The 14644-nt window shown below is 52.9% G+C and overlaps 1 protein-coding gene and 1 long non-coding RNA gene across 3 annotated transcripts in view; one reads left to right on the top strand and one right to left on the bottom strand.

The window, feature by feature from the left end:
* GRK5 (G protein-coupled receptor kinase 5) overlaps nt 1-14644 on the top strand; it is a 217941-nt gene that overhangs the window by 74566 nt on the left and 128731 nt on the right. The gene's annotated exons all lie outside the window — the stretch shown is intronic.
* LOC147576200 (uncharacterized) lies at nt 6907-12743 on the bottom strand. The gene is made up of 2 exons (XR_015241883.1): nt 12592-12743; nt 6907-8236 (listed from the first exon to the last, which is right to left on the bottom strand). It is a non-coding gene; the product is annotated as an uncharacterized LOC147576200 (long non-coding RNA).

The raw sequence follows: 14644 nt of genomic DNA on the forward strand, positions 1-14644 counted from the left end.
CAGATGCTCTCCCTGCCCTAGGGTGGGGGTGGTAGACTGGCAGTGAACCAGGAAGCAAACAAGATCGTGTCACGTGGAAAGAAACAATTTATAAGTACATAAACAGGAATAATTCCTGATAGTGATAGATACTGTAGAGTCGATGAGATAAAGCAGAATTCGATGAGGGGAGGAGACAGTCTCTGCAAGGGGAAGTGTCACTGTAGAGGGGCCCAGGGAGCCACCACGGGGGCATAGGATCACAGGGGTCAGAAAGGAGCCATCAGCGGATGGTGGGGCAGGAGGCACACTGGTGCAAAGGCCCGGAGGTGGGCATGAGAAAGAGGTCAGGTGCCCAGTGGAGTGTGCGTCTGGGGCGTGGCAGGGGCCGAGCCGAGAGGCAGGCGGGCGCGGGTCGTGCGCAGGGCGGTTGCACGTTGGAGATCATTGGAGGACTTTAAGTGAGAGAATTCCATGGTGTGCTTTGAGCTCGGCCAACCCTGGCGGCTGGGCGGGGATGGTTTGAAGGGGGCGAGAACAGACAGGTGGGAGAGCAGGAAGGAGGCTGGGCCAGTTGAGTGGCAAGAGAGGATGCTGGCCTGGTCCAGGTGGCAGCAGTGGGGACGGAGGGAGGGAACAGGCAGGTGTTTTCGGGTAGCCCCACAGACTCGGAGATGGACTCAGTGTGGAATGTAAGGCGGGGAGGGCAGGTGAAGATCCGGGGTGTCTCCAGGGTTTGGGGCTGGAGAGGGCTTCTCTGATCCGCTCACCACCCAGGGTTGCACTGTGCCCCGCGTCCCCTCCCCAGGCAGACCCAGGATCCTGGCTTACCCTGAAGTGCCAGTGTGATGCCCGGCTCCTGCGAGTGTCCATCATCCCGCCTGGAGGCAGGCTGGCCAGTGTGATGTTACCCGGAGCTCGGGGATGGGTCTGGACTGCGTTTAGTGCCTGAGAACAGCTTGAGAGGCCGCCTTGGGCACCCCTGGCCGATGGGCGCAGGGAGCGAGATGCGGCCGGCGGAGGAGTGAACCGGGGAGGGGAAAGGCATGGGGAGAAGTGGTTGGTCCTTGGTGACAAGGATGGGACAATAGCGAGAGCGGCGGGGGACGGAGCTCTCACCGTGCACTGAGTTGGGAGCCGTACGTGTTTTCTCAGTTATTCCTCCCAACCCTGAGTGGCAAAGCAAATCTCATTCTCATTCACAGAGGCAGCGAGCAGGGCCCAAAGAGTGTTTGGCCCAGGGTCACCCAGCTAGTGAGTGGCCGGGCTCCCTGACCTGCCCCGACTCCTTAGCCCGTGCCCAGCACCGTCCTCGGTGTCCCATGTTGTCCCGTTGCCAGTCGTCTGCTGAGGGCCTGTGTAGGGGTGGGAGCCCGACAACCCACTTCCCCAGGGAGGTGCTCACTCTGTGCACGCGGCTGAGACTGCAGGGACAGTGCCGACGGGGCATGTATCTTAATGGGAGTCATCTGAGGGCTCCCTTCCCCTTCTCCTCCCTCCCTTTCTTTCCTTCCTTTCCTGGAGGACTTGCTTCTGGGGTCAGGCCTGGTGGCAGCTATAGGGAGAGGGGACCTGTGGGCCTGGGCAGGAGCTCTGCTGGGCCTGCCCTTGAGGGCGTCTGAGCCCCCACAGCTGCCTGGGGCCTGCCACCCGCAGCTTCCTGCCAATGGGTGGGAGGTGGAGTCCCTTCATCAGGTGTGGAGGAACTCAAAGGATTCCCTTAGGGTCTGAGGGTGAAAATAATGCCAGGAGGTTGTTACATCAGGTTTTCTTCAGCAGGGAGGAGGGGTGGTCATTATTCTGACGTCCAGGAGAGGGGGGTGTGATACGCCTACCTTTTCCAAACCGCAATTCAGGGGCTCTGGCCTGAAAGATGACCATCTCTGTCTTTATGGGGACAGGGTGTGAAACTCTGGGGCTGAACGGTGAGGTGTGGTGCCCTTCATTGCTGCCTTCTCTGTGTCTACCCGCCTCCCTACGGAAACCCCTGGGTGCAGGGTTGCTTCTGCTGCTGACCCACGGCAGACACACAGGAAGTCCTGGTTGGTGGGGCGGGTGAGACCGAACGAATTCCCCGTGGTCTTACATGCTTCTGTCTTGCTGTAGACAGGCACTAGCCAGGCCGGTAGCCGCTTGCCACACGTGGCCGTGGAGCCCTTGAAATGTGGCCAGTCTGAACTGGGATGTGCTGTAAGGGTACAATATACACCGGGTGTCAAAGACTTTGTGTGACAAGAAGTAAAAATGCCTCATTAATAATTTTTTATGCTGATTACATGTTGCAGTGGTAATATTTTGGATTTACGGAGTTAAATAAAATATGTTCTTAAAATTAATTTTACTTTTCTTTCCTTTCTATACCTTTTAAAAAATGTTTATTTATTTTCAGAGAGAGAGAATGCGAGTAGGGAGGGGGCAGAGAGAGAGGGAGAGAGGGGTAGAGAGAGAATCCCAAGCAGGCTCCACGCTGCCAGCACAGAGCCTGATGCGGGGCTTGAACTCACAAACCATGAGATCATGCCCTGCACCGAGATCAAGAGTTGATGCTTAACCGACAGAGCCACCCAGGAGCTCCTCTCTTTCCTTTCTAATTGGCTAGCAGCCAATTTAAAATTGCCTATGTGACTTGCATTATATATCTTTTGGAGCTTCTGACCGTCCAGCTTCCAGGTCTCCCTACTTCAAAGGCATTGATTGAGTGTTCATGTTTGAAAGATCTGGGTTAGAATACTAATTCTACCGTTCCTGGCTATTACCAAAGACAGGACCCTAAGCCTCAGTTTCCTCACCTCTGAAATGAGGATGGTCAGTCAAACCTTACAAGCCAGTGTCAGAATTAAATGGAGGAGGCAGGAAGTGCCTCGTGTGTAGGCCAAGATGTTTCTCAAGGAGGCAGGCTGTGATTCTGGGGGTGTTGGTCAGGTCATGATGGAGTCCTGCTCCTGGGACTTAGGTACAGGCGAGTGAAATAAAAAGGAAAATGAAATCACCACTTTTCACCGTTCCTCAGTTTCCTCATCTGTCAGAGCCAGAACTGACTTGTCGAGTTGTGGGATTGGGGTGGGTCAGCCTGTAAAGAGCGTCCTTTGGCAACAGCACCTAATGGCTGTTATTATTTTTGTTTCCTTGGCCGCCCCCCACCCAGTTTTCTGTATCCAGCACTTTCTCTTGAAGCTTTAGAAACAGAGACTTTAAGTGATTGGTAGCAAGCGAAGGCACACAGCTCAGACCTACTCCTTGGCCTGACCTCAAGGTCAGGTGTGGCCAGCAGGTGGGGGCTGGTCCATTCCAGCTGTGCGGGGATGCAAGGGAGGAGGTACAAACTCTGGCTCTCGGGGTTCCCAGAGCATCAGCATGGCCGTGGCAAGTGCCGCCCAGACCTGCCGTGGTGGCACAGGAGCTGGTGCCTGGCCGTGAGGAGCCGTGGGAGGGCCCGGGTGAAGGTCTCCTTAACCTCACCTTGTGAGTGAGGGTACACTGAGGGTCTGGCCCAGAGCCTCTGGCCTTCCAGTTCCCAGAGCTCCCTTCATCAGGGCACAGGGCTCTCAGATGCGGCAGGAACCCGGGGGCAGAGCAGGGGGCAGGTGGAAAGATGTGTCGGGTTCATCTCTGAGTCCTGAGTGGAAAGGAACACAGCATAGCCTGCTTCTGGGGTGATGCCTTTGCTCGGTCATTCATTCAAATACTTTCTTCTTTACAGACACTTCACTGGGCGCCAGGCAGTGTCCTGGGCACCGATCACTGGTGGCAAAAGGGATGTGGTCCCTGTTCTCTTGCAGGGAAACCTAATAAAGACACAGATTATGACATGTGCTTTAAAGGAAAGACTGGGAAGCAGTGGGAGAGAGGCAAGTGGAGACAACTCTTGGGTTGACAGAAAGGGGGTTTAGGGAATGATGTGACGCTAAGTGAGACCTGAACACGTGGCCAGTGAAGCGGGGGCGATGTGTCTCAGAGTGCTCAGAGAAGCCTTATTTGTGATGGTAAACATTTGGAAATAATAGCCTACGTGTCTCTCAATACAGAGTGAATGAATTATTTTGACGAAACCTATGTGAATGCGTATTGAAAAAATTTTATTCTCTTTAACCTTGAAATATGTCGTTAAAAACAATGAAACGGGAAGTATATATCTGGCAGAGGGAATGACGTGTGCAAAGGCCCTGAGGCAAGAAGATATAACTTTCTCAGTGAGGAAATAAGTGAAGGCCTGGCTTTTGCCCTGGAGGCCACCCCACTTTGGGCCTCTTTCTGTTCAAAAGCTGCCCCTGAGACCAGGAAAGACCCTGTACAGAACCTTATGAAGACCTTTCTAGGAGGAGCCCTTGGAGTCAGTTTGAGGACAGTGTGATGGTGGGGGAAATTGAACCATTGGGGCAGTGCCTGTCTGGGCCAGATTTATGGGAGGGGAAAGTCTTTGGGGTGAGTCAGCCCTCTGGCTGGAAGAAACAGAGCCTAACTGAGCTTCCGCCAAGGACCCACGGTGATCCCTGTCTCCTTCTAGGGAGGCATTTTGCCTGCGAAACAGGCGATCTGAGTGAAGTGAGTCACTGTGTTCCCCCCTCTGTTAATCACAGACACCTCTGAGCAGGTCTGTTCAGCCTGAACTGCACTCACTGATGAACTGTGATGCCTAGACAGGCAAGCTGGACACGTGCCTCAGCTTTGTGTCCATGCACGGCTGGCTCTTCTAGGACTCTCTGAAAGTTAGTCAGGGCCTCCCAGACCCCGGAAACCTGGATTGCACAGAGAAGACCACAGATCTGTCCAGTACCTTGCTTTTCTGATGTGGAAACGGAGGCCCAAAGGTGTCCAATCTGAGGTCACATAGAGAGACAGGGGGCCTGGCTGCCATTTGTGCTCCAGAGCACTTTCTCTTGGCCCTGAACGTGGGTCTCTATGTCCCTAGCCAAGGTTAGTCCTGTTGACCTCTTTTGGGGAAAGATGCATTGTGTCTGACTCTGACCCCTGAGCCTGGTGGGTGGGGTGGGAACCATACATGTGAGGGTCTGGCCGGGGCCTCTGCACCTGCAGATGTTTCCTGCAGCTGTTCTGCTGGGGAGCACTTCCCTCCCCCACTGTGTGACTCTGGCTGCTGTGTCCTTTAGTAGGTACTGGGCGTAGGGCAGGGTGCCAGGGGGCCATGATCACCCTGCCAGACCCTCCTTCAGGCTAGTCCGTATTGGGTGGTGGTTAAAGGGTAACGGGGAGTTGCCCGAGAAAATACTGTATGACCTGGTGATTCACTTCTCCTCTCTGGGCCTCTTTGTCCCCAGCTGTTCAGTGAGGGGCAGGGCTGGGTGATCACCAAGGTCCCTCCCAGCTCTGACATCCATTAGTTCTGACTCTGGTGGAGTGGAGGGGATAATTACAGCCTTCTCTCACTGAGCTATCTTCACTGTGCCAAATGCTTTACACACATCATGTCCTGACTCCTATGTCTGTGAGGCACACAGGAGTCAGTTGAAGCAAAGAGAGGTTGAGTGATATGCCGAGAGTGGCACAGCTAGTAGAGGACACAGCTGGGATTTAAACCCAGGCAGCCTGGCTCTGGAACATATGGTCTTAATCATCACTGTGCCAGGCTGAATAAGGGCCCTTCAAAGATGTCGACATCCACACGCAACCGGAGTGTGTTACTGACATGGTGAAAGGGACTTTTCAGATGTGATAAAGTGAGGGATCTTGAGACGGGAGGTCATCCTGATTATCCAGGTGGGCCCAATGTAATCACAAGCGTCCTTACAATAGAGAGACTGAGGAAGATTGGACTACAGAGCAAGAGGCCAGAGTGGTGATGCTTGCAGGTGACTGCTGGTTTTGAAGATGAAGGAAAGGACCATGAGCCACATAACGCAGGATGGATGGCCTCTGGGAGGTGGAGAAGGTGAGAGCACAGAGTCTCCTCCAGAGCCTCTTGCACCTACTTGCACCTTGATTTTAGCCCAGTTTGACTTCCAAAACTTCAGCATAATAAATTCATGTTATTTTAAGCCACTGAGTTTGCAGTGATTTGTTACAGCATCGATAGGAAGCTAAGTCACCCACGTTCCACTTGCTGTCGCCCTGTGGCAATCTCTGCTTTTTGTATTTGGATTTGATTCTGAATTTCTAAGGGTAGAAATCTCATCTGCCAAATAGAGCTCTCCTTGGCCATTTTACAGTGAAGGAAGCATATTTTAGGCGAAGACTTTGTAAGGCCAACTGCCTTGTCCCTGTTTACTCTGCTGTGTAATGGAATTAGGAGGAGAAGGTACAGAGGGAACATGGTCATGGGGGGCCTGGGACCCCAGTATAGAGCCTGCCTCTGCAAGTCCCCAGGTAGACGCTCCACTTCCCCAACCACTGTCTTTAGTCTCCTCTGAGCGGTCCTGAACACTGTATGCCTGCCACATCTTTGTGGGCCAAGCAAGCAGAGCCAGAGCCAAAGTCTATGACAGCAGTAGGTGGTGGGCTAGTCCTCAGGTCCTTGCAGGGAACACAGGTGGTTCCTGGGCTCATGGTTCAGGCTCATGGTTCATTCTCAGGTACAGTGTGCCCCTGGTGGAAGTAGCCCATGAACTTTACTGGGTCAAGAATTTACATATCCTCTAAAGGAAACAGTTCTTTCCACAGAGATGCTGCCTTGAGCTGATCTTTAAGGACAAAGTGCCGGCTCCGTAGACCCCAAGGTGAGGCCCTCTGGTTGCTTCTGGGAGCACACAGACATCCCCAGAATGTGGCTTTACTGCTTTCAGATCCATCACAAGGACCCATAGGACCTGAGAACTCCTCCACCCAGCTCCTTGTCTGGAGAAACTGAGGCCCAGAGAGGGGAAGGCACACCTAGGCTCTCATGGCTAGTTAGTTAATGGTTTCCTTGATGGAGATTCCAAGGTCTCAAACGACAGGGGATTTTTCTGGGATCACGTTAAGACAGGAAATGCATTTATTCATTCATTTAACAACATTTTATTGGATACTTGCTTGGTGCCAGGCACTGGGTACAGTCATGGTGCCAGCTTCCAAAAAAGTAGCCTAAGGGATAGAGAGGAGTGGATGGTAATAAGCAGGATTAATAGATAAATGAATAAACTAATTTCAGGCCATTATAGTTTGTAAAGGGAATTCACAAGACGTAGCGATGGGGAGCACTGATGGGGAATCATGCTCAGTAGACAGGGTGATCAGTGAAGAGCCCTCTGAGGAGGTGATTTCTCAGCTGGAAAGTGAAGGTAGGGCGATGGGAAGAGTGTTTCAGGCTGAATAAACAGCCAGGACATAGGTTCCGAGTGGGGAGAGCTGATGTATATGAGAAACAAAAGACAGCCCGGTGCAGCTGGAGCAGAGTGGACCAGGAGATGAGGCCAGGGAAGGGAGGCAAGTGGGCTTTGGCCTGAAGGGCCTTATGGCTCATGGCAAAGAGTTCAGGTTTCATCCCGTGGGCCACGGGGAGCCACCGGAGGGACTGGAAGTAGTTTGCATTTGTAGAATGCTACAGGCTGCAATGGGTCAGGCAGAAACCAGATGGAGGCAGAGAGGCCAGTCTGCAGTCATCCTATGAGATGTGATGGTGGCTTGGCCCGTGGCAGTGGCCGTGGAGGAGAAGGGAGATGGCAGAGTCAATACGTCATTTAGAAGTAGAATCCATAGGACTTGATGGATGGTTGCAGGCAGAAGGCGGTGTTAGTTAACTGTACTTGTGTAACAAATTGCTCTAAACTTAGCAGTTTAGAACAACAAACATTTGTTGTCTCGTGGTTTTTGTGGGTCAGAAATTTGGGAGCGACTTAGCTGGGTGGTTCTCACTCAGGGTCTTTTATGCGATTGCAGACAAGATGTCGGCTGGGGCTGCCATCATCCGAAGGCTTGAATGGGGCTGGAGGCTCCACTTCCAAGGGGGCTCATTCACATGGTTGGCAAATTAATGCTGGCTGTCTGCAGGAGGTCTCAGCTCCTCCCCACATGAGCCTCTTCATAGGTCTGCACAAGTGCCCTTCACGAGAGTGATCCAAGAGAGTAGGGAGGAAGGCACACTGACTCTCATGACCTAGCCTCGGAGTCATACTCCATCACTTCTGCCACATCCTGTTGATTACACAGGTTCAGTATGGGAGGGGACCATGCAGGCTATGAATACCAGGAGGCAAGAATCACTGGGCCATCTCGGAGGCTGCTTACCATAGAGTCCAGGAGGAGGATGGAATGAGGAACAACACATAGGTTTTTGGCCTCAGTGCCTGTATGAATGGTGGTGCCATCTGCCAAGAGGGAGAAGCTGGGGGAGGAAGCACGGATGAAGGTAGATGGGAATCAAGAACTCTCTCCTGGACCCCAGTTTGGGAGACTTCATCTCTGCATTGGAAACTCTTTTCTCTGTAGCTGTCTCTGTGCTGCACCAATTTTGGGCTTCTGTGGCCTCAGGCTTTGGGGGAATGTTCTGACGGGTCAGTTCTCATGTGTCTCTTGAGATAACTCCACATCAGCCTCGTGGGCTGGGAGTTAAGAACCAGGCATTCTCGGGTTCAAATCCCAGCTTAGCCACTTAGCGGCTGTGTGAACCTGGGCCAGATACTTGGCTTCTCTGGGCTTGTTTCCTCATGTGCACAGTAAATCAACTTTGCTGTGGTGTCCTAAGGCTCAGAGAAAATGGAGCACTCAGACCAGGGCCTGGCCCTCCCTTTCCTCTTTGTACCTCAGACCTCCCAGCCCTATATGGGCAGTTGTATCTACACCACAGCATACCCAGGTCGCTGGATGGATAATGATTGGGAGGGCTTTCTAAAGAATCTGTTCAGCTTCTTTTAGGTAGGTGATGCAAAAATTCTGGGGGCAGCAGAAGTAATTATTACTCACAGGGAAATGCAAATATTTTTATGAATATCGTATGAAAAACTGGGGCATTTTTTTCATGAGCAAATAGTCCTGTTTATTTCTCCAACAAAATAGCCACAGCTGGGCCGCTGGAGCCAACTTACAGCTGCCAGTGGCTTTTCTCCGGGGTCAGCTCACACCCCCCTCTCCCCCCCACCCAGCCTTTCTCTTCCTTAACCGAAAGAAAACATAGTGAAGACAAAAGTAACCAAATTTGGGCTTTGCTGAGAGAAGAGGATTACTTTTGCAGTGAAAAGTTAGTTTTTGTGGCCAAACTTTCTCAACTGTGAAAACCGGTGTGGACAAAGTGTAGTAAGCCCCAAAATACATTTGAAATATGGTTTTCCTTGGAAAGGACATTTTTAAGAAGGTCATCAGTGTTTGCAAGAGGATGAGGTGTCTGCTTTCACTTGAAGGAAATTTCTCTCAAGCCCTGAAGAGACACAGAGGAATGGAGCAAACAGTGGAAAGCCCCAGGGAGGGGAGGGGAGGTCTGGGGGGGCCAGGATGGGGAGCGGCAGGGTTTAAATCATGTTAGTGCCTACCTGGTACCTGGTGCGGCGCTAGGGTTTTAAGCCTGTGCTCTGTCTGACCCTTACAAAGGGCTTCTGGATGTTTTCCAAATCAGAAAACTGGCCCAGAGAGGTTGGCGAGGTGGTCTGGGGCCACTCAGGCCACGGACAGAGGCATCAGAAGTCCCACGCTGCCCATTTGATGAGAGCCCCCACCCTGCCTTTCTGCGCTGCCCATGGAGAAGGGGCTCTAAGTTCAGGGTTGGGAGAGCTGACATAACTGAGGGGAAGGGCAGGAGAGGCTGTCTGCACCCTGCCCCCTCCCAGGGAAGGCAGCTGGATTCCCATTTTGAGGGAGGAAAACACAAGCTCAGAAAAGGCTATGGTGTGTGATATGGTTTTTTGTTTGTTTGTTTGTTTGTTTTGAAGTCCATTTGGAAACCATCTCTTCTCTTCTGGCCCTGCCTCTCTGTCTATCCATCTACTTGTAAGTGATTTATTGAGCCTTTACCCTGTGTCGAGCACTGTTCGAGGTGCTTGGGAAATAGCAGGGAATAAAACAAGATTCCTGCCCTCATGAAGCCTACATTCCAGTGGAAGGAGGGGCAGAGATAGGTGACAAACAATGGACAGAATAAAGGAGCCACACAGAATGCTACAAGGTTATGGGTGTAACACAAATGAAAAAGTAAAAGGGTTCCGGGCAAAGGGAACAGCAAGAACAGAGAAATTCAGGCAAACTAAGACCCTGGGGCCAAATCCAGTCCGCTGTCTGCTTTTGTAATAAAGTTGTATTGGAACACAGCCCGTTTGTTCACAGATTGTCTGTGACCTAGAGACTCCATGTGGCCCTTACAGAAGATGTTTGCTGACTCCTGAGCTAGAGCAGAGGTCCTCAGGTGGGAAGGTACCCAGGGCATCTGAGGATTTTGAGGAGAGTGTGGTGTGAGGGAGGGAGTCGGGGCAGGTGAGGTCAGAGAGGAAATGGGTCCATATCATGGAGGCATGATTTCCCTGTGGTACCCTCTGACAGACATGGGATAGATGCTGACATCCTGCTGATGGGAAAGTTGTGTGTGTATGTGTGTGTGTGTGTGTGTGTGTGTGTGTGTGTGTGTGTGTGTGTTGGGGGGAGGAGTGGTATGATGGACAGATGGCTGCACTTGGAGTCAGAAGAAAGACCTGGGCTTGAGACCTGCTGTCTGTCCCTGGCTCACTCAGAGTTCTCAGTTCTCTTATCGACACAAGTCATGTAGATAGCGTGTTGATGGTGGCAGTGGTGGGCAACTGGGTGGTGGTGACGATGCCGGTGGTGGCAGTGGGGGGAGGAGGGCGTTCTTGTTAGTGATGGTGATGGTGGTGATGGCTTCGTGGGGATGGTGGTGGTAGGGGTGGTGACAGTGATAATGGTGGCGGTGATGATGGTGATGTTGATGTTGGAGGTGAGGATGGTGGCGGGTGATGGTCGTGGGGATAGTGGTGATGAGGATGGTGGGGGGCGTGGCGACGGTGGTGGTGGTGACCATGGCTGCATTTAGTGAGCCCCTACTCTATGCTGAGAACTTTGCACGCTTAGCTCTAATTCTTAACCCAGCCGAACAATTGCATAGCAGCCTCATCCTCTGCCGGAGAAAACACGGAGTGACTTAGCGAGACCACGCAGCCGCTGTGTGGCATGGCTCAGGTGACAGTGCAGGTGACAGATAAGTACCCACGTATCACATCGCAGTGAGGAAGCCTCGAGGCAGTGCACATGCGAGTCCCTGGTCCACAGCCCAGCTGTCACTCAGGGGCGGCAGCCTTTGGTCGAGGTGGCCCAGTCTCCGCCCCGCCCTCAGCAGCAAGCTTTCCTAGGAGGGCCTGTGCCCTTGCCTCCCCGCCCTGCCAAAGCCACACCAGCGGCCTCCTTTCTCGCAGGCTCAGTGAGCTGGAGAGGGGCCATGTCTCCCTGTCCCCATGGCTACCGTTTACCAGGCCTGGTGTTGGTTTGGGTTTTCCTAATTTGAGGTTGTGGGATCCTTCTGGTGGTGGCTGAGGTTTTTCTTCTCTGGAAACCCCACTGTGGTGAGGCCGTGAGGGGGGCCCGGAGGTGCTGGGACCTGCCCACAGGCCACAGGCCCCACGTGGCTTGTGCCACCCTCCGTGTTTCATGCCACTTCCACACTGCACTTCCGTTCAAGGGCATGCTGGACGTTTCAGGTTCTCGCGGCTGCAGCTGCAGCTCGGGGAGACGTTCTGGGGTCGGATAACTGTGGGTGTTTGCCTCCCCACGTCCTCCGGGCCTGGGATGTGCGAATGCCCACCGTGATTTTTACCCGCCTTCCTGGTGGGGACGGGGAGTCCCCTGAACAAAGGGAGCCCCCAGCTAAGCAGCTGAGCTCAGCTCCCAGGCGGGTTAACAGGGCCTGGAAAGGCCTTCAGTCTCTCTGCCTTCTCTCTTCGCTGACTCTGGGCAGGTGGCTCCTTGGGCTGGCTGCACCTGCACCAGACTGGCAACCTTTTGAATGGAGCCTGGGCTCAAGCCTGCCTTCTTGGCCTATCCCTTAGGTCTCTGGAGTGAGAAGAAGGGTCAGTGTCTGCTGGGTGGTGACGCTGCGGGTTGTGTTGGGCTGTGGAAAGCAAGCGGCCTTGGGCGGAGAGGGGCTCAGTGCCCCCCCACTGCTTCCCCCTCTGGCCCACCCCTGGGGGTCCTATGCCAGCTAGGAAGGTGCAGAACACACTCGAAGACCCTAGGCTCCATGATGCTTCCTGAGGGGCCGTGGACTGGGTCCAGCATGAACAGCACAGTCTCATCTCAGGAGATTCTGGGCCAGAGATGCCTTTGGCGGCCCCAGGTTACATTTTCCTCCAAACATTCCAATCAGCGGGTAGTTATCGGGGCATCTCCACCCACCCTGTCCCCGGCACCACCAGATCCTGACCTCCCAGCTCCAGCACTTTGGGACAGTGTGGTAGTGGAGGAACTGAGGGCAGGAGGCATCTAGAAACTTCACAGAGGAGGGCGCCCTGAGGCAGAGACCACGCAAGTGCTGCGGGGCCCAGCTGGGTCCTATAATTGGAAGTTGCCTTGTTCGGGGCTGGATGAAAAGAGACTTTGAACCAGTGAGATGCTGCACACCCGCCTCATCAGCTTCAGCCGGGGGGCCGCTCTGGTGGTGGCAAAGGCGGCTGAGCCCGGCTGGATGGGACAGAAATATCAGTGCTGGGAGGGCAAGGGTAGGAGGCAGCAGACGCAGGGGTAACCTACCTTATCAGAAAAACCGGCCTCCTCCGCTTTGCCCGTGGCCTCTGAGAACACTCCCAGCCTCCCCGTGGCGGCATTTTCTGGAAAGCCAGTCCTGCTGGCAGTGCTTTGGAAACCGAGTCTTGAAAGCTCACCTGGGTAGAAAGGACTTGAACAGATTCTTTAGCCCCACAGACGTCACAGGTGAAATTGTAACACTACCTTCCACTTGACTGGCCAAGAGTGGGTGAGTCATCGGCCTCTTGTGCTGGGAACACAGAGAGAGATCCTTCCCATGTACAGTCACCAGGATACTCGAGAACTTCCCAGACCTTGATCAAAGTGTGTCGAGAGAGGCTCCTCCACTTTTCACGCTCCCCGCATCCCCTAAGTGTTGTAAAGACCTGCTTTACCACATAATTTGGATTTCTAACAGGTTTAGTCCCTTGCGTTAGCATAATGCTGACTTTTTCCGAGCCTTGTGGCCCCCAGCAGCCCACAGGCCATCTGCTGGAGGGAAGACCTTGTGGCAGCAGGAGGAAGAAGGGGCCCCAGTGGGAATCTGGGGGCTCCTGAAGCCTGCGCTCCTTCCCACCACGGCCCGTGCCTTCAACCGGCAGCACCCAAATGTTCTAGAAGTGAGGGTGGTTGCTTCTGTGGTCTTGCCCAGCCCGCCTATGGTGATGTCCGGCACTGCTGCCGTGGGGGCTTCTGTTCCGAACGTTCGAGCCCGAGCCCCAGGGAGGTCTGCTGCTTGGCCAGCCTGCCTTCTTGCCCCGGGGCCTCCTTTCCGCAAGGGCCAGAACTGAGTGGATTGTGCAGAGTCTAGGCTGGCCCATGACCTGTGACCGGGACTTTAGAATCAGGGTTCTGGGGGCACCTGAGTGGCTCGGTCGGTTAAGCGTCTGACTTCGGTTCAGGTCATGATCTCACGGCCTGATCTCACGGCTGGCGAGTTCGAGCCCCGCATCAGTCTCTGTGCTTATGGCTCAAAGCCTGGAGCCTGCTTCAGATTCTGCGTCTTCCTCTCTCTCTGCCCCTATCCCGCTCATGCTCTGTTTCTCTCTCTCTCAAAAATAAATAAACATTAAAAGAATCAGGGTTCTGGGAGGCAGGTGGTGAGCCAGGCCAGGGGGACCTAAGGACTCGGGGTCCTTGACAGCTACAATACATTTCTTTCTTTCTTTTTTTTTTTTTGAATTTTAATTTTATTTTTTAAAATTTACATCCAAATTAGTTAGCATCTAGTACAACAATGATTTCAGGAGTAGATTCCTTAGTGCCCCTTCCCCATTTAGCGCATCCCCCCTCCCACAACCCCTCCAGTAACCCTCAGTTTGTTCTCCATATTTATGAGTCTCTTCTGTTTTGTCCCCCTCCCTGATTTTATATTATTTTTGTTTTCCTTCCCTTATGTTCATCTGTTTTGTCTCTTAAAGTCCTCATAGGTGGGGCGCCTGGGTGGCGCAGTCGGTTAAGCGTCTGACTTCAGCCAGGTCACGATCTCGTGGTCCGTGAGTTCGAGCCCCGCGTCAGGCTCTGGGCTGATGGCTCAGAGCCTGGAGCCTGTTTCCGATTCTGTGTCTCCCTCTCTCTCTGCCCCTCCCCCGTTCATGCTGTCTCTCTCTGTCCCAAAAATAAATAAAAAAACGTTGAAAAAAAATTTTTAAAAATAAAGTCCTCATAGGAGTGAAGTCACATGATTTTGTCTTTCTCTGACTAATTTCACTTAGCAGAATACCCTCCAGTTCCAACCACGTAGTTGCAAATGGCAAGATTTCATTCTTTTTGATTGCCGAGTAATACTCCATTGTATATATATACCACATGTTCTTTATCCATTCATCCATCGATGGACATTTGGGCTCTTTCCATACTTTGGCTATTGTTGATAGTGCTGCTATAAACATGGGGGTGCATGTGTCCCTTCAAAACAGCACACCCATATCCCATGGATAAATGCCTAGTAGTGCAATTGCTGGGTCGTAGGGTAGTTCTATTTTTAGTTTTTTGAGGAACCTCCATGCCGTTTTCCAGAGTGGCTGCACCAGCTTGCATTCCCAGACAGCTACAATAC

This window comes from Puma concolor, chromosome D2 (genome assembly GCF_028749965.1).
Source record: "Puma concolor isolate L17-30 chromosome D2, mPumCon1.1.hap2, whole genome shotgun sequence".
Classification (NCBI taxonomy): Eukaryota; Metazoa; Chordata; class Mammalia; order Carnivora; family Felidae; genus Puma; species Puma concolor.